General features: G+C 38.9%; 1 long non-coding RNA gene across 1 annotated transcript in view; it reads right to left on the bottom strand.

The window, feature by feature from the left end:
• LOC147364214 (uncharacterized) overlaps positions 1–20,505 on the bottom strand; it is a 54,621-nt gene extending 34,116 nt beyond the window's left edge. Inside the window, exon 1 of the long non-coding RNA XR_015134216.1 lies at positions 20,285–20,505. This is a non-coding gene — a long non-coding RNA (uncharacterized LOC147364214). The remainder of the gene's footprint in view (positions 1–20,284) is intronic.
• Between the last annotated feature and the right edge of the window lie 4,444 nt (positions 20,506–24,949).

The raw sequence follows: 24,949 nt of genomic DNA, 5'->3' as shown, positions 1-24,949 counted from the left end.
AATCTAGATAGCATATTCAAAAGCAGAGACATTACTTTGCCAACAAAGGTTCGTCTAGTCAAGGCTATGGTTTTTCCTGTGGTCATGTATGGATGTGAGAGTTGGACTGTGAAGAAGGCTGAGCGCCGAAGAATTGATGCTTTTGAACCGTGGTGTTGGAGAAGACTCTTGAGAGTCCCTTGGACTGCAAGGAGATCCAACCAGTCCATTCTGAAGGAGATCAGCCCTGGGATTTCTTTGGAACGAATGATACTAAAGCTGAAACTCCAGTACTTTGGCCACCTCATGCGAAGAGATGACTCACTGGAAAAGACTCTGATGCTGGGAGGGATTGGGGGCAGGAGGAGAAGGGGACGACAGAGGATGAGATGGCTGGACGGCATCACTGACTCGATGGACATGAGTCTGAGTGAACTCTGGGAGTTGGTGATGGACAGGGAGGCCTGGCGTGCTGCGATTCATGGGGTTGCAAAGAGTCGGACGTGACTGATCTGATCTGATCAATTTTGTACCTTTAAGAATCTAACCTTCGGTACCCATTTTTACTTAGGGGTGTGATTACTGGCTTGATTGCTCTCTCTCCTTTTCACTCTCCTTTTTCTTCCCCAAGTCACCTCTATCTCCTTCCTCCCCCTTCTCTTCTCTACTTAACTCTGTGAATCTCTTTGGGTTTTCGGGGCTGTGGAGAAAACTTAGTGAACCAATTACTAGCTAGATTGGTCTCTCCCCTTTGACTCCCCCTCTTCTCCTTCTGGTCACCTCTATCTCCTCCCTCCCTCTTCTCTTCTCTGTGAAACTCGGTGAACCTCTCTGTGTGTTGCAGACTGTGGAGAGCACATAGGGATTTGATTCCTGGCCAGATTGCCCTCTCCCTTTTTGATTTTCCCTCTTCTCCTCCTGGTCATCTCTATCTCCTTCCTCCTCTTCTCTTCTCCAGGTACTCTGTGAACCTCTCTGGGTGTCCCTCACTGTGGAGAATCTTTTCACCATTAACCTAGATGTTTTATCTTTGGTGCTGTATGGATGGAGAAGTCTTGAGGCTACTGTAAGAATAAGACTGAAAGCCAGAGGCAGGAGGCTTAAATCCAAAACTTGAGAACACCAGAAAACTCCTGACTCCTGGGAACATTAATCAACAAGAGCTCATCCAAAAGCCTCCATACCTACATTGAAACCAGGCTCCACCCAAGAGCCAACAAGTTTCAGAGCAAGACATGCCATGCTAATTCTCCAGCAACTCAGGAACATAACCCTGAGCATTAAAATACAGGCCACCAAAAGTCACACCAAACCCAGACACCTCAGAACTCACTATTGGACACTTCATTGCACTCCAGAGAGAAGAGATCCAGCTCCACCCACCAGAACACTGATGAAAGATTCCATACCCAGGAAACACTGACAAGCCACTTGTCCAACCCCACCCTCAGGGAGGAATCTCCACAATAAAGAGGAACCACAAACTTCCAGCATACAGAAAGGCCACCCCAAACACAGTAATCTAAACAAAACGAAAAGGCAGAGAAATATTCAACAGGTAAAGGAACATGATAAATGCCCACCAAACAAACAAACAAACAAAAAAAAAAGGGGGGGTGGGGTGGGGAGGAGATAGAGAGTCTACCTGAAAAAGAATTCAGAATCATTATATAGTAAAGATGATCCAAAATCTTGAAAACAAAATGGAGTTACAGATAAAAGGATTGGAGACAAGGATTGAAAAGATGCAAAAATGTTTAACAAGGACCTATAAGAAATAAAAAATAGTCAATAAATAATGAATAATGCAATAACTGAGATCAAAAGCTAGAGGGAACCAACAGTAGAAGAACTGAGACAGAAGATAGGATAAGTGAGGTAGATGATAGAATGGTGCAAATAAATGAAGCAGAGAGGAAAAAATAAAAAAGAATTAAAATAAATGAGGACAACCTCAGAGACCTCTGGGGCAATGTTAAATGCCCCAACATTCAAATCATAGGAGTCCCAGAAGAAGAAGACAAAAAGGTCATGAGAAAATACTTGAGGAGATAATAATTGAAAACTTCCCTAAAATGGGGAAGGAAATAGCCACCCAAGTCCAAGAAACCCAGAGTCCCAAATCGGAAAAACCCAAGATGAAATACCCCAGATCAGATCAGATCAGTCGCTCAGTCGTGTCCAACTCTTTGCGACCCCATGAATCTCAGCACGCCAGGCCTCCCTGTCCATCACCAACTCCCAGGGTTCACTCAGACTCACGTCCATCGAGTCAGTGATGCCATCCAGCCATCTCATCCACTGTCGTCCCCTTCTCCTCTTGCCCCCAATCCCTCCCAGCATCATAGTCTTTTCCAATGAGTCAACTCTTCGCATGAGGTGGCTGAAGTACTGGAGTTTCAGCTTTAGCATCATTTGTTCCAAAGAAATCCCAGGGCTGATCTCCTTCAGAATGGACTCGTTGGATCTCCTTGCAGTCCAAGGGACTCTCAAGAGTCTTCTCCAACACCACAGTTTAAAAACATCAATTCTTCGGTGCTCAGCCTTCTTCACAGTCCAACTTTCACATCCATACAGGACCACAGGAAAAATCATAGCCTTGATTAGATGAATCTTTGTTGGCAAAGTAGTGTCTCTGCTTTTGAATATGCTATCCAGGTTGGTCATAACTTTCCTTCCAAGGAGTAGGTGTCTTTTAATTTCATGGCTGCAGTCACCATCTGTAGTGATTTTGGAGCCCAGAAAAATAAAGTCTGACACTGTTTCCACTGTTTCCCCATCTATTTCCCATGAAGTGATGGGACCAGATGCCATGATCTTCGTTTTCTGAATGTTGAGCTTTAAGCCAATTTCTTCACTCTCCACTTTCACTTTCATCAAGAGGCTTTTTAGTTCCTCTTCACTTCCTGCCATAAGGGTGGTGTCATCTGCATATCTGAGGTTATTGATATTTCTCCCAGCAATCTTGATTCCAGCTTGTGTTTCTTCCAGTCCAGCGTTTCTCATGATGTACTCTGCATATAAATTATACAAATAGGGTGACAATATGCAGCCTTGACGAACTCCTTTTCCTATTTGGAACCAGTCTGTTGTTCCATGTCCAGTTCTAACTGTTGCTTCCTGACCTGCATACAAATTTCTCAGGAGGCAGATCAGGTGGTCTGGTATTCCCATCTCTTTCAGAATTTTCCACAGTTTATTGTGATCCACACAGTCAAAGGCTTTGGCATAGTCAATAAAGCAGAAATAGATGTTTTTCTGGAACTCTCTTGCTTTTTCCATGATCCAGAGGATGTTGGCAATTTGATCTCTGGTTCATCTGCCTTTTCTAAAATCAGCTTGAACATCAGGAAGTTCATGGTTCACATATTGCTTAAGCCTGGCTTGGAGAATTTTGAGCATTACTTTACTAGTGTGTGAGATGAGTGCCATTGTGCGGTAGTTTGAGCATTCTTTGGCATTGCCTTTCTTTGGGATTGGAATGAAAACTGACCTTTTCCCATCCTGTGGCCACTGCTGAGTTTTCCAAATTTGCTGGCAAATTGAGTGCAGCACTTTCACAGCATCATCTTTCAGGATTTGGAATAGCTCAACTGGAATTCCATCACCTCCACTAGCTTTGTTCGTAGTGATGGTTTCTAAGGCCCACTTAACTTTGCATTCCAGGATGTCTGGCTCTAGGTCAGTGATCACACCATCGTGATTATCTGGGTCGTGAAGATCTTTTTTGTACAGTTCTTCTGTGTATTCTTGCCATCTCTTCTTAATATCTTCTGCTTCTGTTAGTTCCATACCATTTCTATCCTTTATCGAGCCCATCTTTGCATGAAATGTTCCTTCACCCCAAGACACATGTTAATCAAATTAATGAAAATCAAACACAAAGAGCAAATATTAAAAGAAGCAAGGGGAAAGCAACAAATAACACACAAGGGGATTCCCAAAAGGATAACAGCTGATCTTTCAACAGAAACACTCAGGCCAGAAGGAAATGGCAGGACATACTTAAAGTGATGAAAAAGAAAAACCTACATCCCAGATTACTATACCCAGCAAGGATCTTACTCAAATATGAAGGAGAAATCAAAAGCTTAACAGACAAGCAAAAGCTGAGAAAATTCAGCACCACCAAACCAGCTTTTCAACAAATGCTAAAGGATCTTCTCTAGACAGGAAACACAGAAAAGGTTTATAAGCTCAAATCCCAAAAAACAAAGTAAATGGCAACAGGATCATACTTACCAAGAATTACCTTAAATGTAAATGGATTGAATGCCCCAACCAAAAGACAAAGACTGGCTGAATGGATACAAAAATAAGACCCCTATATATGCTGTCTACAAGGGACCCACCTCAAAACAAGGGACACATATGGACTCAAAGTGAAGGGCTGGAAAAAGATATTTCACACAAATGGAGACCAAAAGAAAGTAGGAGTAGGAATACTCACATCAGATAAAATAGACTTTGAAATAAAGGCTATGAAAAGAGACAAAGAAGGATGCTACATAATGATCAAAGGATAAATCCAAGAAGAAGATATAACAGTTATAAATATATATGCACACAACATAGGAACACTGCAATATGTAATGCAAATGCCAACAAGTATGAAAGGGGAAACTAACAGCAACACAATAATAGTGGGAGACTTTAATGCCCCACTCACACCTATGGATAGATCAGACAGAAAATTAGCAAGGAAACACAAACTTTAAATGATGCAATGGACCAGTTAGACCTAATTGATATCTATAGGACATTTTACCCCAAAACAATGAATTTCACCTTTTTCTCAAGTGCACATGAAAACTTTTCAAGGATAGATCACATCCTGGGCCATAAATCTAGTCTTGATAAATTCAAAAAAATTGAAATCATTTCAAGCATCTTTTCTGATCACAATGTGGTAAGATTAGATATCAACTACAGGAAAAAACTATTAAAAATACAAACATAAGGATGCTAAACAACATGCTTCTCAATAACCAACACATTACAGAAGAAACCAAAAAATAAATCAAAATATGCATAGAAATGAATGAAAATGAAAACACAACCCAAATCCTATGGGATTCATTAAAAGCAGTGCTAAGCAGAAGGTTCATAGCAATACAAGCTTACCTCAAGAAACAAGAGAAAAATCAAATAAATAACCTAACTTTACACCTAAAGCAACTAGAAAAAGAAGAAATGAAGAACCCCAGGGTTAGTAGAAGGAAAGAAATCATCAAAATTAGGGCAGAAATAAATGAAAAAGAAACAAAGGAGACTATAGCAAAAATCAAAAAAAATAAAAGCTGGCTCTTTGAGAAGATAAATGAAATAGACAAACCATTAGCCAAACTCATCAAGAAAAAAAGGTAGAAGAATCAAACCAACAAAACTAGAAATGAAAATGGAGAAATCACAACAGACAACACAGAAATACAAAGGATCATAAGAGATTACTATCAGCAACTATATGTCAACAAAATGGACAACTTGGAAGAAATGGACAAATTCTTAGAAAAGTATAACCTTCCAAAACTGAACCAGGAAGAAATACAAAATCTTAACAGACTCATCAAAAGCACAGAAATTGAAACTGTAATAAAAAATCTTCCAAAAAACAAAAGCCCAGGACCAGATAGCTTCACAGGTGAATTCTACCAAAAATTTAGAGAAGAGCTAATGCCTATCGTACTCAAACTCTTCCAGAAACTTGCAGAGGAAGGTAAACTTCCAAACTCATTCTGAGGCCACGATCACCCTAATACCAAAACCTGACAAAGATGCCACAAAAAAAAAAGAAAAGAAAAGAAAAGAAAACTACAGGCTGATATCACTGATGAACATAGATGTAAATATCTTTAACAAAATTCTAGCAAACAGAATCCAACAACATATTAAAAAGATCATACATCATGACCAAGTGGGCTTTATTCCAGGGATGCAAGGATTCTTCAATATTCACAAATTAATCAATGTGATATACTACATTAACAAATTAAAAGATAAAAACCATATGATTATCTCAATAGATGCAGAGAAAGCCTTTGACAAAATTCAACATCCGTTTATGATAAAAACCCTCCAGAAAGAAGGCATAGAAGGAACATACCTCAACATAATAAAAGCCATATATGATAAACCCATAGCAAACATTATCCTCAATGGTGAAAAATTGAAAGCATTTCCCCTAAAGTCAAGAACAAGACAAGGGTGCCCACTCTCACCACTACTATTCAACATAGTTTTGGAAGTTTTAACTAGAGCAATCAGAGCAGAAAAAGAAATAAAAGGAATCCAGATTGGAAAAGAAGAAGTAAATCTCTCACTGTTTGCAGATGACATGATCCTCTACATAGAAAATCCTAAAGACACCACCAGAAAATTACTAGAGCTAATCAATGAATATAGCAAAGTTGCAGAATATAAAATTAACAAGCAGTAATCCCTTGCATTCCTATACACTAACAATGAGAAAACAGAAGGAGACATTAAGGAAACAATTCCATTTACCACTGCAATAAAAAGAATAAAATACTTAGGAATACATCTACCTAAAGAAACTAAAGACCTATATATATAAAACTATAAAATACTGATGAAAGAAATCAAAGATGATACAAATAGATGGAGAAATATACCATTTACATGGATCGGAAGAATCAATATAGTGAAAATGAGTATACTACCCAAGGCAATCTATAGATTCAATCCAATCCCTATCAAGCTACCAATAATATTTTTCAGAGAACTAGAACAAATAATTCCACAACTTGTATGCAAATACAAAAAACCTCGAATAGCCAAAGCAATCTTTAGAAAGAACAATGGAACTGGAGGAATCAATCTGCCTGACTTCAGACTATACTACAAAGCTACACTCATCAAGACAGTATGGTACTGGCACAAAGACAGAGATATAGATCAATGGAACAAAATAGAAAGCCCAGAGATAAACCCACGCACATATGGACACCTTATCTTTGACAAAGGAGGCAAGAATATACAATGGAGAAAAAACAATCCTTTAACAAGTGGTGCTGGGAAGACTGGTCAACCACTTATAAAAGAATGAAACTAGAACTCTTTCTAACACCATACCCAAAAATAAACTCAAAATGGATTAAAGATCTAAGCATAAGACCAGAAACTATAAAACTCCTAGAGGAAAACAAAGGCAAATCACTCTCTGACACAGCAGGATCCTCTATAACCTACCTCCCAGAGTAAAGGAAATGAAAGTAAAAATAAACAAATAGGACCTAATTAAACTTAAAAGCTTTTACACAATGAAGGAAACTATAAGCAAGGTGAAAAGACAGCCTTTGGAACGGGAGAAAATAATAGCAAATGAAGCAATGGACAAAGAATTAATCTCAAAAATATACAAGCAGCTCATGAAGCTCAATTCCAGAAAAATAAATGACCTAGTCAAAAAATGGGCCAAAGAACTAAACAGACATTTCTCCAAAGAAGACATACAAATGGCTAACAAACACATGAAAATATCCTAAATATCACTCATTATCAGAGAAATGCAAATCAAAACCACAATGAGGTACATCTCACTCCAGTCAGAATAGCTGCTATCCAAAAGTCTACAAATGATAAATGCTGGAGAGCTTGTGGAGAAAAGGGAACCCTCTTACACTGTTGGTGGGAATGCAAACTAGTACAGCTACTATGGAGAACAGTGTGGAGATCCCTTAGAAAGCTACAAATAGAACTGCCATATGACCCAGCAATCCCACTGCTGGGCACACACACCGAGGAAATCAGAATTGAAAGAGACACCGATACCCCAATGTTCATCTCAACACTGTTTACAATAGCCAGGACATGGAAGCAACCTAGATGTCTGTTGGCAGACAAATGGATAAGAGAGCTGTGGTACATATACACAATGGAATATTACTCAGCTATTAAAAAGAATGCATTTGAATCCATTCTAATGAGGTGGATGAAACTGGAGCCTATTATACAGAGTGAAGTAAATAAGAAAAAAAAAAACACCAATATAGTATATTAATGCATATATATGGAATTTAGAAAGAAGGTAACATTGACCCTATATATGAGACAGCAAAAGAGACACAGATGTAAAGAACAGACTTTTGGACTCTGTGGGAGAAGGCGAGGGTGAATGAATTGAGAGAATAGCATTGAAACATGTATATTGCCATATATGAAATAGATCGCCAGTCCAGATTTGATGCCTGAGACAGGGTACTCAGGGCCAGCACACTGGGAAAACCCTGAAGGATGGGATTGGGTGGGAGGTGGGAGGGCAGTTCAGGATGGGGAACACATGTACACCCATGGCTGATTCATGTCAATATATGGTAAAAACTATTCATGTCAATATATGGCAAAATTATTGTAAAGTAATTAGCCTTCGATTAAAATAAATTAATTAATAAAAAAAAGATTGCCAGGAGAAATATCAATAACCTCAGATATGCACATGACACCACCCTTATGGCAAAAAGCTAAGAAGAACTAAAAAGCCTCTTGCCTCTTGATGCAAATGAAAGAGGAGAGTGAAAAAATTGGCTTAAAACTCAACATTCAGAAAACTAAGATCATGGCATCTGGGCCCATCACTACATGGCAAATAGATGGGAAAATAATGGAAACAGTGACAGACTTAATTTTTTTTGGTTCTAAAATCACAGCAGATAGTGACTGCAGACATGAAATTAAAAGACGCTTGCTCCTTGGAAGGAAAGTTATGACCAACCTAGACAGCATATTAAAAAGCAGAGACATTACTTTGCCAACAAAGGTCTGTCTAGTCAAAGCTATGGTTTTTCCAGTAGTCATGTATGGATGTGATAGTAGGACTATAAAGAAAGCTGAGGGCCGAAGAATTGATGCTTTTGAACTATGGTGTTGGAGAAGACTCTTGAGAGTCCCTTGGACTTCAAGGAGATCCAACCAGTCAATCCTATAGTAAATCAGTCCTGAATATTCATTGGAAGGACTGATTTTGAAGCTGAAACTCCAATACTTTGGCCACCTGATGCTTAGAACTGACTCATTGGAAAAGACACTGATACTGGACAAGATGAAGGCTGGAGGAGAAGGGGATGACAGAGGAGAGATGGTTGGATGGCATCACTGACTCAATGGAAGAGTTTGAGCAAACTTCAGGTGTTGGTCATGGGCAGGGAGGCATGGCATGCTGCAGTCCATGTAGTCTCAAAGAGTCAGACATGACTAAGCAACTGAACAGAACTATACTGAATTAAAGGCTCCAAAGAAAGTATGAAGCTCTGGGAACCACAAGTATAGGGAGATTAACACTTTCAGACTTATTTTCCATAAACCCATGGAGCACTCAAAAGGAAAATATGGGAGACTGTGGAAAAGCTTTCCTCCTGGTGTTGGCTGAGAAAGGAAAACAGCAGCCAGCCTGATGAATCCTTTCCCAGAACAGTGTCTCTCTTATCCCTTATGGAACAAAAGTCTTAATTTACTGGGGTAAGAGCAATAATACTTGAGGTATTAGGGCAATTGTAGAAGCCCAGTGAAGCTGGAGAAAGAGAATAAAAGAGAAAAGCTTAAGCATTGTGGAAGGGATAGAAATACACAACAAACCTGGGTATAGGTCTGAAGGGGAGTCAGGAACACGTGTGAATGCAAAACTCCTGAAACACAAGGCAACAGTAATTTCAGGACCATAAACATAACTAGAACATTGGAAAATCCTCCTCTGTGAAAACATCAACCAGCAGGCTAATAAACATGAATTAATAGTAACAGCGGAATACGGGTGGGAGAATAGCAAGAGGCAGCTTCTCTCTAGGGCACAGCCCAAAGGGAAGACACTAAGAATAAGCATATACTGAGAAAATAATCTCTTACAAAGCAGCCCACAATCTGAACAAAAGTATCACTGGAAAATTTTGGAAAAAAAAAACAAAACAAAAAACTGTGGTAACCATAGCAACCAAAAGACCTCAAATCCAGACCAACTACTGTCAAGATTAACAGAAACCTCCATACTAAGGTCTAGCAGAAAGTAAGGTACACTTGTCTTCAGGCATAAAAAATATATTTACCTCAGATATTTACCTCAGTATCTCGTTCCCTATACAAGATGCCCAGCTTTCAACAAAAAAATTATGACACATGTAAAGGCAAGAAAAACACCATAAGAGAAAGTAATCATCAGCAGAGGCCTCTGATATGACACAGATGTTGTTAGTATCAAACAAGGGATGTAAAATAACTAATGTGTTGAAAGATCTAGTTGAAAAGAAAGACAACATGTAATATCATGTGGGTCGTTTCAGCAGTCATGGAAACTAAGACAGAATCAAACGGAATTATTAGAAATGTAAAAGAAACTGAGAGAAATAATGAATGCCTTTTAAGGCTCATAAATAGAATGAACATAGTGAAGAAAGGATCAGGGAACCAGAAGATAGGTCAATAGAAATTACTCAAACTGAAAGAAAGAGAGGGGAAAAAAAGAGTTAAAACTGAGTAGAACACTCAAGAGCTGTAGAACAATATCAAAAGTTCTAACACAAATGCAATTGAAATCCCACAAAGAGTAGAGATACAAAAAGTTGGGAGAAATACCTGAGGAAATAACAGCTAAGCCTCTCCCAAAATTAATGATATATATCAAACTAAAGATTGAAGATACTCAGCTAATACAAAAAACAAAGAAATATTCAAACTTTTGAAAACCAAAGACAAAGAGGAAAATTTGAAGGCAAACATAAAACAAAGACATATTTCCTTCAGGAGAATAATAAGAAGGAGGATTACAGTGGATTTATTGTTAAATAGCATGCAACCAAAAAGACAAAGAAGTGAGGACCTCCTTCAAGTGCTTTTAAGGGAAAAAGAAAATCTGTCAACTCAGAATTCTAGACCAGCAGAAATTATATATATATATATACATACATACAAGTTTTTAAATGAGAAAAACTTACTCAGTAAACAAAGACTAAGGAAATCTGTTGATAACAGACCTACTCCACAAGAAATTTTAAAATACTTTCTTCAGCAAAAGAACTTGGATCTGTCGAACATATGAAACTTTACAAATAAATAAGGAATGTTGGAAATAGAATAAAATATCATTTTAAAGGTATAATTGCTCTAAAAATAAACTGTCTGAAATAAAAGAGTAGTAATCTATGATTATAAGCTATGTTAAAGTAGTATGTATGCAACAATAGAATAAAGGGTTGGGGGGAGGAAATGGGAATATACTATTTGAGGGTAGAGTCAGATTAATTAAAACTGTATTTATAAATACTAGGGCAACTACTAAATTAATTTCAAAAAGAGGAAAAATCTTAAGTTCATAAAGGAAATAAAATTGAATCATAAACAATGTTCAGTAATCCCCAAACAGAACAAGAATAGCTGAAACAGAGAGAAATAGCAAAATAGCTGGCAATGTGGTATATTCTATCCCAAACATATTATGATTACACTAAATGTGAATGGTCTAAACTCTAAACACACCAATTTTAAGAAAAATATTGTTAGGTTGGATTTTAAAAGCAAGACCCAACTATATGCTCTTTAAAAGAAACTCACAAAGGCATGCATAGGTTAAAAGTCAAAGGATAAAGTAAGAAATGCGATGCACACACTACCACAAAGAAAACATATGAAATATCTGTTAGTATCAATAAAGGAGTCCTCAGACATTAGATATAAGTTGAGGTGGGGGGAGGATAGTCATCCCAATGTAACTATTATAGTCATGCCAATGTATCTTCCACTTCAGTGGGTGTCAGGATTGACTCAGCTGGATTGATTAGCTACTGGGTGCTCTTACTACTGTTTGGTAAGGGGAAACACCTTTCTGGTTAGAGGTAGGCCTTTTTTACCTTTAATCTTGCTTTTCCGATAAATCTGATATAAGAGAATTGTCCAAAAATCATCCTCTGAGAGATCCTGGCTTCCCTGGACAAAGAGCTAACAGGATCTGCATTGTCCTTGCTTCTAATCTGAGTAGATTCACCAAATTCTGTCCTCTACAGGGTTGGAGGCTCCTTTCTTCCAGAAAGGGATTCCAATTTCCTATGGGCCTCAAGGTTTCTGGGTGTTGCAAGGCTATGGGCTCTTCTGGTAAAACTCAGTATCCAAATACAGCCTTCTTACACCTATCAGTCCATCCTCTCTCAAAGAAAGTTGCTATTGTGCTTGCACACAGTGGGCATTGAGGGAAAAGGAAGGTCTCAACCCAAGGAACAGACTCACAAATAAGGATCCAGAGCCCTAGTTTCAGCATACCTCACTGTGAGATGAGGAAAAGGTGTATTGTTTTTTTTTTTTTTAGGTGTATTGTTTTCTCCTGGTCACCCTTGACTTGTATAAATTTTTGTTTTACCAGTAAAGCCTATCCTTAACCCATACCCAGTTATTCTGTGCAATATTTTCTGAGTCAGAGTGCACAGTAGATGGACTCACCTGGCACGAAAAGCTTGGATTAAATTCTACTAAATCAGTCATCTATTGCTTACAATGAAGTCAACTAAATGGACTTTAGGAGATAGTATATAACAAGCTCCATGTGTCTTAAAAGTATCATATAAAACACATCAGAAGTCATCAGATGCATTAACGAGTCTAATGTGGAACTTCCTTGAGTTTATGGTGGGATTGGGAGTTCCTGATGTCCATCAGCAGACAAATGGATAAGAAAGCTGTGGTACGTATACACAATGGAGTATTACTCAGCCATTAAAAAGAATACATTTGAATCAGTTCTAATGAGGTGGATGAAACTGGAGCCTATTATACAGAGTGAAGTAAGCCAGAAGGAAAAACACCAATACAGTATACTAATGCATATATGTGGAATTTAGAAAGATGGTAACAATAACCCTGTATAAGAGACAGCAAAAGAGACACAGATGTATAGAACAGTCTTTTGGACCCTGTGGGAGAGGGAGAGGGTGGGATGATTTGGGAGAATGGCATTGAAACATGTATAATATCATATAAGAAACAAATTGCCAGTCCAGGTTCGATGCAGGATACAGGATGCTTGGGGCTGGTGCATTGGGATGACCCAGAGGGATGGTTCGGGGAGGAAGGTGGGAGGGGGGTTCAGGATGGGGAACACGTGTACACCTGTGGCAGATTCATGTTGATGTATGGCAAAACCAATACAATATTGTAAAGTAATTAGCCTCCAATTAAAATAAATTTAAATAAAAAAATAAAAGGAAAAAAAAATTACATGACAATCAGATAAAAAGAGAGAGCTCTCCAGAGATGTGAAGGGCAATGAAATTCAATCTCATTTATATATCAAAGAGATCAGGTTCAAAGTTGTCCCTGATTAAAAATAACTTCTTATGACCAAATAAGAAATTTGTTCTTTATATTCCCTTTTTACTTAAAGACCAGAAATAGTAGATATAAATGTAGAAAGAAGGCTTAGAAATCCCAGATTTGTATTGGGTATCATAGCCTTTGAACTTCAGAGTTCATATCACCCCCAGAGAATGGTGTGTGAACATTCACATTCACTTGGAATCTATTTCCATAAATCCTAATAGAGCATAGATGTCTTAATAAGGCCAAAGTTCAGCATAAGAATCACTTACTATAAAGGGTCAGATTCAATGACCACAACTCCACTACTATTTCCACTTTTTTTTAAAAGCACGATGATTTTAGTTTGTAAAAGCCTTAACCAAAATCAGCCCCATGTCTCCAGTTATGTAAAAAAAAGGATAAGTCTTTGGAGAGACAAGAAGAGAAAAAAACAGGCTTTCTTCCTATGAATTCATGTAAATCTAAAGTCAAGCATATTATTATAATAACCTATATAATTAGATAAATTTGGGTAAGGCCAGGCTGAAGCTATGAAAATCTATGAACCTCAAATACATTAAATAAATCATTTTATAGTTTTATTATTTTCATACAGTAGGCAAAGACAAAAATTCCAAGTTGAGAGCTGAGTTTTATTTCCTCCTGAAAGTAGAGCCTGAGACTGGAACTTGGGTGGCAGTAAGTTTTGGAGGAAATTGATCTCAGGAAAGGAAAGTGAGGATGCCAGGGAAATAGACTTGGGAGAGGAGAAGCAGACTCCCCTGGCTTCAAACAGGCTGTGTGGCAGCAAGTATGAAAATGCAACAAGCCCTCAGAATGGGAGGTTGTCAGCATGAAGCACTGACACTGAAATTAGCTAGCACTGTGGCTGTAATTAGGAGAAGGCAATGGCATCCCACTCCAGTACTCTTCCCTGGAAAATCCCATGGATGGAGGAGCCTGGTGGGCTGCAGTCCATGGGGTCACTGGAGTTGGGCACGACTGAGCGACTTCACTTTCACTTTTCACTTTCATGCATTGGAGAAGGAAATGGCAACCCACTCCAGTATTCTTGCCTGGAGAATCCCAGGGACGGAGGAACCTGGTGGGCTGCTGTCTATGGGGTCACACAGAGTCGGACACGACCGAAGTGACTTAGCAGTAGCAGTAGCATTAGCAGCAGTGGCTGTAATTAGAGGTGGGTTGAGAGGCTGTAACTTGGGCACCAGAGGCATCTGCTGTAGAGCTTTATGGATATGCTTTAATGGATGATAAGACCATGAATCCTGAATACCTACGAATAAATATTTCACTTGCTAGAAAGGCTTTTCATAAGGCAGTTGACTATGTTAATCACCCTTTCAGCTGCATGTTTTGAGTGTGCAAAGATGCAATCATCACCCACTTCAAACTATAAAAGTTTGAATTAAAATGTTTTGTTACTTCTGAATCCAATAGGTTTAATATATTTAATAGATCATCTTGGGCTTCCCAGATAGCTCAGTTGGTAAAGAATCTGCCTGCAATGCAGGAGACCCCGGTTCGATTCCTGGGTTGGGAAGATCCCCTGGAGAAGGGAAAGGCTGCCCACTCCAGTATTCTGGCCTAGAGAATTCCATGGACAGTCCATGGGGTCGCAAAGAGTTGGACACGACTGAGCCACTTACAATTTCAAGGCAGGTTCTTTGTCAGGTGGCTTTCTGTAATGGAAACACTAAATCTCTGGGCTTTTTTTTTTTTTTTTTTTTAAGGAATTGGTTTCATGAAAAACTGAGGGGGAACCTTGCAGGCAATAGGAATGAAAGAAAAAGAAAACCCCAAAATGCATTCTGTTTGCCACTGGTATTATCAGCATGGTGAAAAGAGAGGGCGGGACCTACAGGTTCAGATCCAGTTACTACTCCCAACTTCAATCACACTAGCGAATGAATAAGACAACAGGGTTCCTATATGCTGGTGTTCACTTCTTATTCATGGACAACACAAAGCCTGCCACAAAACACTCAACACATATTTGTCTAAGAACTATAGCAATTATAGAAACTATACCGAACAGAAATGGTCTTTCTGGTTCTCATAAGTCATGTAGGGATATTCAGAGCTCAGAGGTAACACAGGATAGAGTGTTACAATAGGTCTTGTTCTTACTCAGGAGAGGACATCCAATCAGCCAAGTGTGTAGTAAACAAAGCATTTGCCCCAAGAATTCAGAAAGTTTACTTCAGAAAAAGCTCAGATAGAAAGTAATAATTATGAAAACTGGGGAAAAGCAGAATGATCAATTTCTTACAAGTAGGTGCCAAAAAATAGCACACAATCATATTAGGCCATATATTTGTATAAAAAATACTGGGCCAAAATATTAAATCTGATTAAAGAGATATTGGTATTATGGCTTGTGGGTGTTTTATTTCTAGAGCTGTTGCAAAATTTGAACAATAAGTAATACATTTAAAGTGGAAATAGCCTTACCCAGGGCACCAAGGATATAAACACTTATTGGAATTTGACAATCTGTTACAAATACAGACAGCAACTTAACAGGCATTGAAAATTTAGCGTGAATATTTTCTACTCTTTCAGCTGCTTAAAGTAAACACAAAGAGCACACAAATAGATTAAAAATGAAAGAGTCTCTCATTTCCTTGGTGCAACTCTAAACCTATTTCACCTTAACAGTCTGAAATTCCAGCAGCAGATGGTCTACTGATGCCAACAGCAATCATTTTATCCTAAGCATATGGAAAGGGGGCTCTCACAGTGTACAGTCACAGTATTGTCATTTCTGAGCCAGGCATGGGATTAAAACAAATTCCAACTTTTAAAATGGACTGTGTCAAGACCCTGTTTCTTAGAATAATTCACTTGATGCTATTTTTCTTTCTTGACAAGAGATTTAAGTAAAGGCTTACCCTTTATTCTAATTGCTGGGAATTAATCAGGAGTGATTGAAGCCATGTGCTACCATGGTAACCTAGGTCTTACAGAGTAGCTCTTCTTCCTTTCAAAGAATTAAATTACTCTGTTAATATATTAGTCCAGAAGTCATCATTGTTCCACCCCATACCACCCCTAATCCTTCTGGCCCACCCAGCCCAGCCTCCATTCTAAATTGCATGAGATTAAATAACTCACAAGCTATCCCTCTAGCACTGGAAAGTAGGCAGGAAAGAGGTGATTGAGAGATTTGCTTCCAGAATCTCAGCACCTTTTCTAAACAAAGAAAATCTTTTCAACCTTAGTACTACTGACATTTTGGGCTGGATAATTCCTGTTGGGGAGAGAGAATCCTTCACATTTCAGAATCCCTGGCCTTTACCTTTCAGATGTCACTAGCCACCCTTCCTTACCTACCTCTAAGTTGTGATAACCAAAAACATCTCTAGAAAATACAAAATGTCCCCCAAGAAGCAAAAAGACCTCCAGATGTGAACGACTGAAAAAAAGCAAAGTCCATGGCATGAGACACCTTATTTAAAAAACAGAAAAGATACATCTGAGCATGGACACATTATGGTCATACTACTGCTGCTAAGTCACTTCACTCATACCCGACTCTGTGCGACCCCATAGACGGCAGCCCACCAGGCTCCCCCGTCCCTGGGGTTCTCCAGGCAAGAACACTGGAGTGGGTTGCCATTTCCTTCTCCAATGCATGAAAGTGAAAAGTCAAAGTGAAGTCGCTCAGTCATGTCCGAGTCTTAGCGACCCCATGGACTGCAGCCTACCAGGCTCCTCCATCCATGGGATTTTCCAGGCAAGAGTACTGGAGTGGGGTGCCTTTGCCTTCTTCTTCTTCTTCTATCATACTAAGATAGCTTATTATTTTTTTTTAATGAATTACATGTTCATTTACACCAAATGTATGGTTTGTTTTCTGACCATCAATCCTGCCTACTTCTCCAGCTCAAGTCTAAATATTTGATCAAGATCTGAATCCATCTGTCCATACTGCATTTCCTTGAACTAAAAAGCTTTAGAATGCATCTGTTAGATGTTTAGGTCATGGAAAACAGAGATGATATCTTTTTCATTTTATATTTGCTCACTTGCATTTATATTGTGCTCACCATGGTGCTTCACTGTAACACCTGGCAGAACATTTTGAAAGGACTTTGGAACAAAAATAAGACAGCACCCAAAATAACCTTATGGTCCCTCAGATCAGTTAGGTGGTCTAGTTCCCAACCAACCACCTATCGACAAGGACACTTATAGATACTGCAAACAGAGGCACACTAAAAAAGAGATAGTTTCATCTGACAAAAGAAAAAAACAACAAAAAAGCAAATTCTCTCCATGTCTATCAGTGAGAATGCTCTATGAAAGGAAAAACACACCCAATTCCTAACACTTCAAATACTTAGTGTGTTAACTATGAATACGGATGGTCAACCTCATCAATTCCTTGTAGATACAACTGGTACTTTTCATTAAACTCTAACATCGTTGCTCAACCTCTTCCCAGGAGTAAACATAGAAACAGGCAGCAGGTATTAAAAAAAAAAAAAAATAGATTTTTCTCTATTGCTCAGCCCTTAGCTCTAACCCTTGGCCCTTGATTGAAAAACATTCCTTCCTACTTTGTGATTCCACACCTGAAAATTTCATACAGAGAGACTTACTTTGCAAATACAAGTATAATAGTGAATGCAGACCAAAGGGGCTATTTCTAGAGATCAGAGGACTCCTTCATTCATAATCAAGCAGTTCCTGCTCTGGATATATCTTTGCTTGTGCCATTATATTTGATGAATCTTCAAAATACAGTTCTTGACACCATACCTCACTCTGCGCTAAAAGTTACACTTAAATAGAAAACTCATTAGAGAAGAACCCATTAAAGTTCACAGAGATCCATTACTTTGTTGCCCAAACTTCCTCAGTATTCCTTGAAGCCAGAGCAAAAGAAGGGCTCAACTACAGTTGAAAGCTTTATGTCCCAAGGCATTCTCAGGCCCTGGAGTAGTTCTTAAATATTGCTACTCTGCAAGTAAGGATGAGGACATCTTTTTGAGATCTCAGGGCCATTCATCAACCAAATTATTATTCCTCTATTCCCAGTAGTACCTAACCCAAATAAACATCTGCTGCCAATTATATCTGAAGTTATTTGTTTCATTATAGTTAATTGATCTTTGTTGTGTGCTCCCAAACCATGACAATCAACATCTTTTTTACTTCACCAGGAAAGGACAAAAATATACATGAATAAGCATGCCCCAGGGGTTCACTGAAGCCCCCTCTGATTTTTCCTAGAACCTCAAATGAGATTTAGAAGTTATCAAAATTTCCCTTGTGATTTAGCTCTGATACAATATGCAGATGGATCTCCCACTTTGTTTAAGGGAAAAAATGGCCTGTAACAAGAATTCCATTTACTTTCAGTCATAACAGAAAAAGGACAAAGTTTCAAAAGAGAAGTTACAGTTTTGTCAAAAACCAGTCTATTATTTCAGACATAACCCACTAAGGTAGAGATTCACTCTCTCCTAATTAAGATACCCAAACTTTCCTAGACCCCTCACAAAACAATTGAGAAGATTTCTAGGTTTAACTAGATTTTACAGGCTGTGGGGATTAAATTGTTCTGAAATTGCAACACCTTTTATTAATTGACTAAATCTTCAGTAATAGTCACTTTCTGTTTTGGGAGCCCAAATGTGAATAAGACTTTGATAGCCTGAAGAAGGCTTTTCAGCAACAGTTTACTTCCCTAGATATCCTGAAGTACTAAAAGCACCTGTGTCTACTTATGTATGAGCAATCTGGACAAGAACTTAGGAGGTTAGTTTATGAGAACCATCAAAAATCCACTACTTACTATCGCCTCATCCTTGACCCAGTTGCAAAGGTTTAACCCCTTGTCTTAGAGCAGTAACTTTTGCTGTAAAAGTGGTTGATGCTTCTTTTGAGCTTATTCTAGGATTCTTACTTGAACTAATGGTTCTTCTTGCAGTTGTACTCTTACTTCCTAGAGAGATGGCTACTATAAAAGTTGAGACCCATGCAAAAGGAAATAATATGGAACCTAAAAGAAAAGCTCTAGGAGACGATTGTACCCAAAAGACAGCCTTACCCAAGGTTTTGATCCTAAATAAATTCTCAAAGGGTAAATCCATGGAGAGATTCAAAGAAGTCATTTAAAAAATGACTCCTGATTCCAAAAATGAAAAAGATGATCTTCACTCAGATCATCTCTGGGTCTCCCAAGATGGCCACTTGGTGATAACAGATGATCTCAATGAACATTAGCTAAATTCCTTTGTGAAACTACTCATCATTATCATGGTTACTATCTTAAATCAACACTGCTGAGGGAACTTAAAAAAAGGCAGATAAAGTTATTTGTCAGTTAAGGAAATACCTGTCAACAATATAATCCTGGAAAAACTGCAGTTACAGCAAGAACTACAAGGGCCCTTTAAAAATCTTCCAGTAGATCTTCCAGTATAAGATGGAAGTCCCTTAAACTAGCTTCCATCTTCCAAAATATGTTTTAAGGTTTTATTTATTTATTTGGTCTATTTCTTGTCCAAGAGCTACCTCCCTTATGGTTACTAAAATTCTGATTGGTTTTGCACTTCCAACCTAAGGTATAGTGACTTTTATATTAAGTGACTAAGGATCATATGTTATAGGAACCATCGTTAAAAAAAAAAAAAAAAAAGTCTAATATTTTACCCCTTACTCCAAAAATACACTTCCTTTATCAATTGTAATCTGGAGAGGTTGAAAGAACAAGTGGTAACAGTAAATAAAATTAGGCAACTCTCAGAAACCCTTGAGCTCCCTCAGCAAAAGCATTTTCATAACCATAATAGCCCTCAGAGACACACGGTTATCTGCCTCCTATGAAGTGGTAACTAGAAGGCCCACAGGTTCTCATCACCTCCTATTCACCTCACTGGCAAAGGAGGCATCCTCTGCCCCAAATAGTATGAGATGACTGAATATATAACACTTGGCACTGAAAAACGAGATTTGCAGCAGGTTATTAGTTACATATACTCACAGCCTGCAGAAGGACGATATCACATTCTGTGCAGGGCCGTACCAGAGCTGACGTGGGAACAGAGGGCAATCAGGAGTGGTGGGAGGCAGGCTTAGCTGTGACAAGCAGGTTAGGAGGCCCTTTGTTCCTACAGGAGAATGTGATCGGCTCGTTAGAATAATTCCACGGGAAGTCACGTGATTGGCTTGTCTGAATAATTTCACAGGCTATCAGGGAGGTGAAATTCATTAAATTGAAGACTGAATGGACTGTAGCTCTTCCAGCTGATAAGAACTAGCTGGGTAGAGAGGCTTTCCCCTACAAGGAGGGACATATCTGGAAAGAGCAGGAAAGCTCATAGCTTGGCCTTTGGGCTCCTATAGTACTCAAAGATATCAAGGACCACATGAAATTGTAGATATTACAATGAATCATGTGTTTAGGGAATTCTCTGATAGTTTACTCTTTCCAGCTGCATACAAACATGCCCCTCCCCTCAAAAATAAATAATATTGCAAGGGACTCATTTACTTACCCATTCCTATCACCAAAAGATTAAGGCTGCCCTCCAACATCTTCCTAAACAAACTCTATATGATCTTGAAAAGACATCGGAGAAAAACTGCTCTTGAACTTTATTGGAAGTATTGTTAACAACAATACAGCCATGAAACTCTGTAAAGTCTACCCTTGAATTCATGCTAACAACTTAAGAAACAATCCAGAATATCACACATAGGAAGAGTAGTCCAACTGAGGATTCAAACTCAGGATTTGCAGAGATCCCCTAGCCTACATCCCTTAGCCTGATCTTCAGAAGTAGACAGAAGATGCAGATCTTTGAATTAAGATGATCTTTTGGGTCAGCTTCCAAAAATCCAACTAGGATCCCTGTCTAATTCCTGTTTTATTTTTAATCAGCTTATAATCATTCTTCTCATTTTCTAGATCTTTAGTTGTTGAATATGGCACAATTGCATGCATTTTATGGGCTTCAAAGTAATGCTCAAAATTCTCCAAGCGAGGCTACAATAGTACATGAACCAAGAACTCTCAGATGTGCAAGCTGGATTTAGAAAAGGCAGAGGAACCAGAAATCAAATTGCCAACTTCCACTGGATCATAGAAAAGGCAAGAGAATTCCATAAAAACATCTACTTCTGTTTCATTGACTACACTAAAGCCTTTTTGACTGTGTGAAGCACAACAAATGGTGGAAACTTTTTAAAGAGATGGGCCTGACCACCTTACCTGCCTCCTGCAAAACCTGTACGCAGGTCAAGAAGCAACAGTTAGAACTGGACATGGAGCAATGGACTGGTTCCAAATTAGCAAAGGAGTATGTCAAGGCTGTATATTGTCACCCTGCTTATTTAACATATTCAGAGTACATCATGAAAAATGCCAGGCTGGATGAAGCACAAGGTGGAATCAAGATTGCAGAGAGAAATGTCAATAACTACAGATATGCAGATAACACCATCCTTATGGCAGAAAGCAAAGAGAAACTAAAGAGCCTCTTGATGAAAGTGAAAGAGGAGAGTGAAAAAGCTGGCTTAAAACAACATTCAAAAAATGTAGATAATGGTATCCGGTCTCATCATTTCATGGCAAATAAATGAGAACACGATGGATACAGTGAGAAACTTTACTTTCTTGGGCTCTAAAATCACTTCAGATGGTGAGTGCAGCCATGAAATTAAAAGACACTTGCTCCTTGGAAGAAAATCTATGACCAACCTTGACAGCATATTAAAAAGCAGAGACATTACTTTGCCAACAAAGGTCCTTATAGTCAAGGCTATGGTTTTTCCAGTAGTCATGTATGGATGTGAGAGTTGGGCCATAAAGAAGGCTGGGGGCCGAAGAATCAATGCCTAAAGGAAATCAAGCCTGAATATTCACCGAAAGGACTAATGCTGAAGCTGAAGCTCCAATAATTTGGCTACCTGATGCAAAGAACTGACTCACTGGAAAAGACCCTGATGCTGGGAAAGAGTGAATGCAGGAGGAGAAGGGGATGACAGGGGACCAGATGGTTGGATGGCATCACTGACTCGATTGACCCGATTTTGCACAAGGTCCAGGAGATGAGGAAGGACAGGGAAACCTGAGTGCTGCAGTCTATGGAGTCACAAAGAATCAGATAAGACTGAGTGATGGAACAACAAGTTGTTGTCCACCCATATTGACTCTTTTTATCTCTCCTTTTTATTTTAATGGTTATGTCAGATTACATTCATTGTAAGGCCTGTATCAGATTATTTAAAACTGTATGTATGTGTATACTCAGTCATCTGACTCTTGATACCCATGAACTGTAGCCACAAGGTTCTTCTGTCCATGGAATTTTCCAAGCAAGAATACTGGAGTGGGTTGCTATTTCCTTCTCAGAAAGTGAAAATCACTCAGTCATGTCTGACTCTTTTGGACCCCATGAACTGCCATCCACCAGGCTCCTCTAGCTACTGTTAACTTAGTAACTGCTGGGTATGTCATCATATCCCAATTATAAAAACCTCTGGGTGATTCTAGTCTAATCAAATGAAACCATAGGGAACTAGAGTTGACAGTATATTCACTTGCACCTAGGTGGACAAATGACCTTTAAAAATTAATCTGTAGTTTGCTAATGTTCCTCCCTTTCAGAAAAAGAATACATTAGTACAATCTATTAAACAATAGGTGATTCTAATTTGACTTCAACTACCATCATAGATCAATAAGCCAATTGCTTGTAACCAGGATTCAAATATGTAACCCAGCTAATGTGTTTGGTCCTGAATTGAACAATTACTATTTACCCTGGTTCTCCATGGAATTATCAAATGCTACTTCCTTTATAATCAGGAGGTCTGGTTCTGTTTTCCTCAGACTAACATTTATTGCACTTTAGGAAGAATATTCTAAGATTTATCTGGACACAGAAGCCTTCATTCTATAAATAACCAAGTCTGGAAATTCCAACTCAGAAGTAAACTCCAAAACAGGGCCTTCCTTGATTATTCAGGTGTTACTGACTCATTGTTTATTCAAGCAATCACAGCAGTATTACCAACAGTTCAGTTCTGTGACTCAGTTGTGTCCGAGTCTTTGTGATCCCATGGACTGCAGTACACCAGGCTTCCCTGTCCATCACCAACTCCCAGAGCTTACTCAAACTCATGTCCATTGAGTCAGTGATACCATCCAACCATCTCACCTTCTGTAGTCCCCTTCTCTTCCTGCCTTCAATCATTCCCAGCATCAGGGTCTTTCCAAACAAGTCAGTTCTTTGCATCAAATGGCCAAAGTATTGGAGTTTCAGCTTCAGCATCAGTCCTTCCAATGAATATACTTTTAGGATTGACTGGATGGATCTCCTTGCAGTCCAAGGGACTCTCAAGAGTCTTCTCCAACGCCACAGTTCAAAAGCATCAATTCTTCAGCACTCAGCTTTCTTTATAGTCCAACTTTCACATCCATACATGGCCACTGGAAAAACCATAGCTTTGACTAGATGGACCTTTCTTGGCAAAGTAATGTCTGCTTTTGAATATGCTGTTAAGGTTGGTCATAGATTTTCTTCCAAGATGCAAGTGTCTTTTAATTTCATGGTTGCAGTCCCCATCTGTAGTGATTTTGGAGCCCAAGAAAATAAAGTCTCTAACTATTTCCATTGTTTCTCCATCTATTTGTCATGAAGTGATGGGACCAGATGCCATCATCTTTTCTTTGCGGGGTTGGCGGGGCTCCAAATTCACTGCAGATGATGATTGCAGCCATGAAATTAAAAGACACTTACTCCTTGGAAGGAAAGTTATGACGAACCTAGATAGCATGTTCAAAAACAGAGACATTACTTTGCCAACAAAGGTCCGTCTAGTCAAGGCTATGGTTTTTCCAGTGGTCATGTATGGATGTGAGAGTTGGACTGTGAAGAAAGCTGAGTGCCAAAGAATTGATTCTCTTGAACTGTGGTGTTGGAGAAGACTCTTGAGAGTCCCCTGGACTGCAAGGAGCTCCAACCAGTCCATTCTAAAGGAGATCAGTCCTGGGTGTTCTTTGAAAGGACTGATGCTAAAGCTGAAACTCTAGTACTTTGGCCACCTCATGTGAAGAGTTGATTCATTGGAAAAGGCTCTGATGCTGGGAGGAATTGGGGGCAGGAGAAGAAGTGGACAATAGAGGATGAGATGGCTGGATGGCATCACTGACTTGATGGACATGAGTTTGAGTGAACTTTGGGAGTTGGTGATGGACAGGGATGCCTGGCGTGCTGCAATTCATGGGGTCGCAAAGAGTTGGATACAACTGAGCTACTGAACTGAACTGAACTTAAGAGAGTAGAACTTAAGAGTTCTTATAAGAAGATAATAACTGTTACTACTTAAGGTGATATATGTTTACTAAATTGTGGTGACTATTTTGTAATATACACAAATATCAACTTAAATGTTGTATGCCTGAAATACAATGTTGTATGTCAATTATACCTCATAAAGGAAACAAGCTCCAGTGCTAGATAGCCCACTTTCATCTCCCTTGTGCCACAACCTCCAATTAGATCATGCTTGAATTGATCATGCCTTTCCTTTCTGTTCACTATAAAGCTTCCCTGCTCTCTTGCCTGCCTTTGAGTCTCTGTCAAGTACAAGTGATGGTGGCTGACTCCCCTGCTATAGCAAGTTTTAAATAAACAGCATC

Source organism: Bos grunniens, chromosome 10 (assembly GCF_055505025.1).
Source record: "Bos grunniens cultivar Pamir isolate PY7600 chromosome 10, Bosgru_T2T1.0, whole genome shotgun sequence".
In the NCBI taxonomy this organism is placed as follows: domain Eukaryota; kingdom Metazoa; phylum Chordata; class Mammalia; order Artiodactyla; family Bovidae; genus Bos; species Bos grunniens.
The sequence above is the reverse complement of the archived record's forward strand: the minus strand, read 5'-3'. Positions and strand labels throughout refer to the sequence as shown.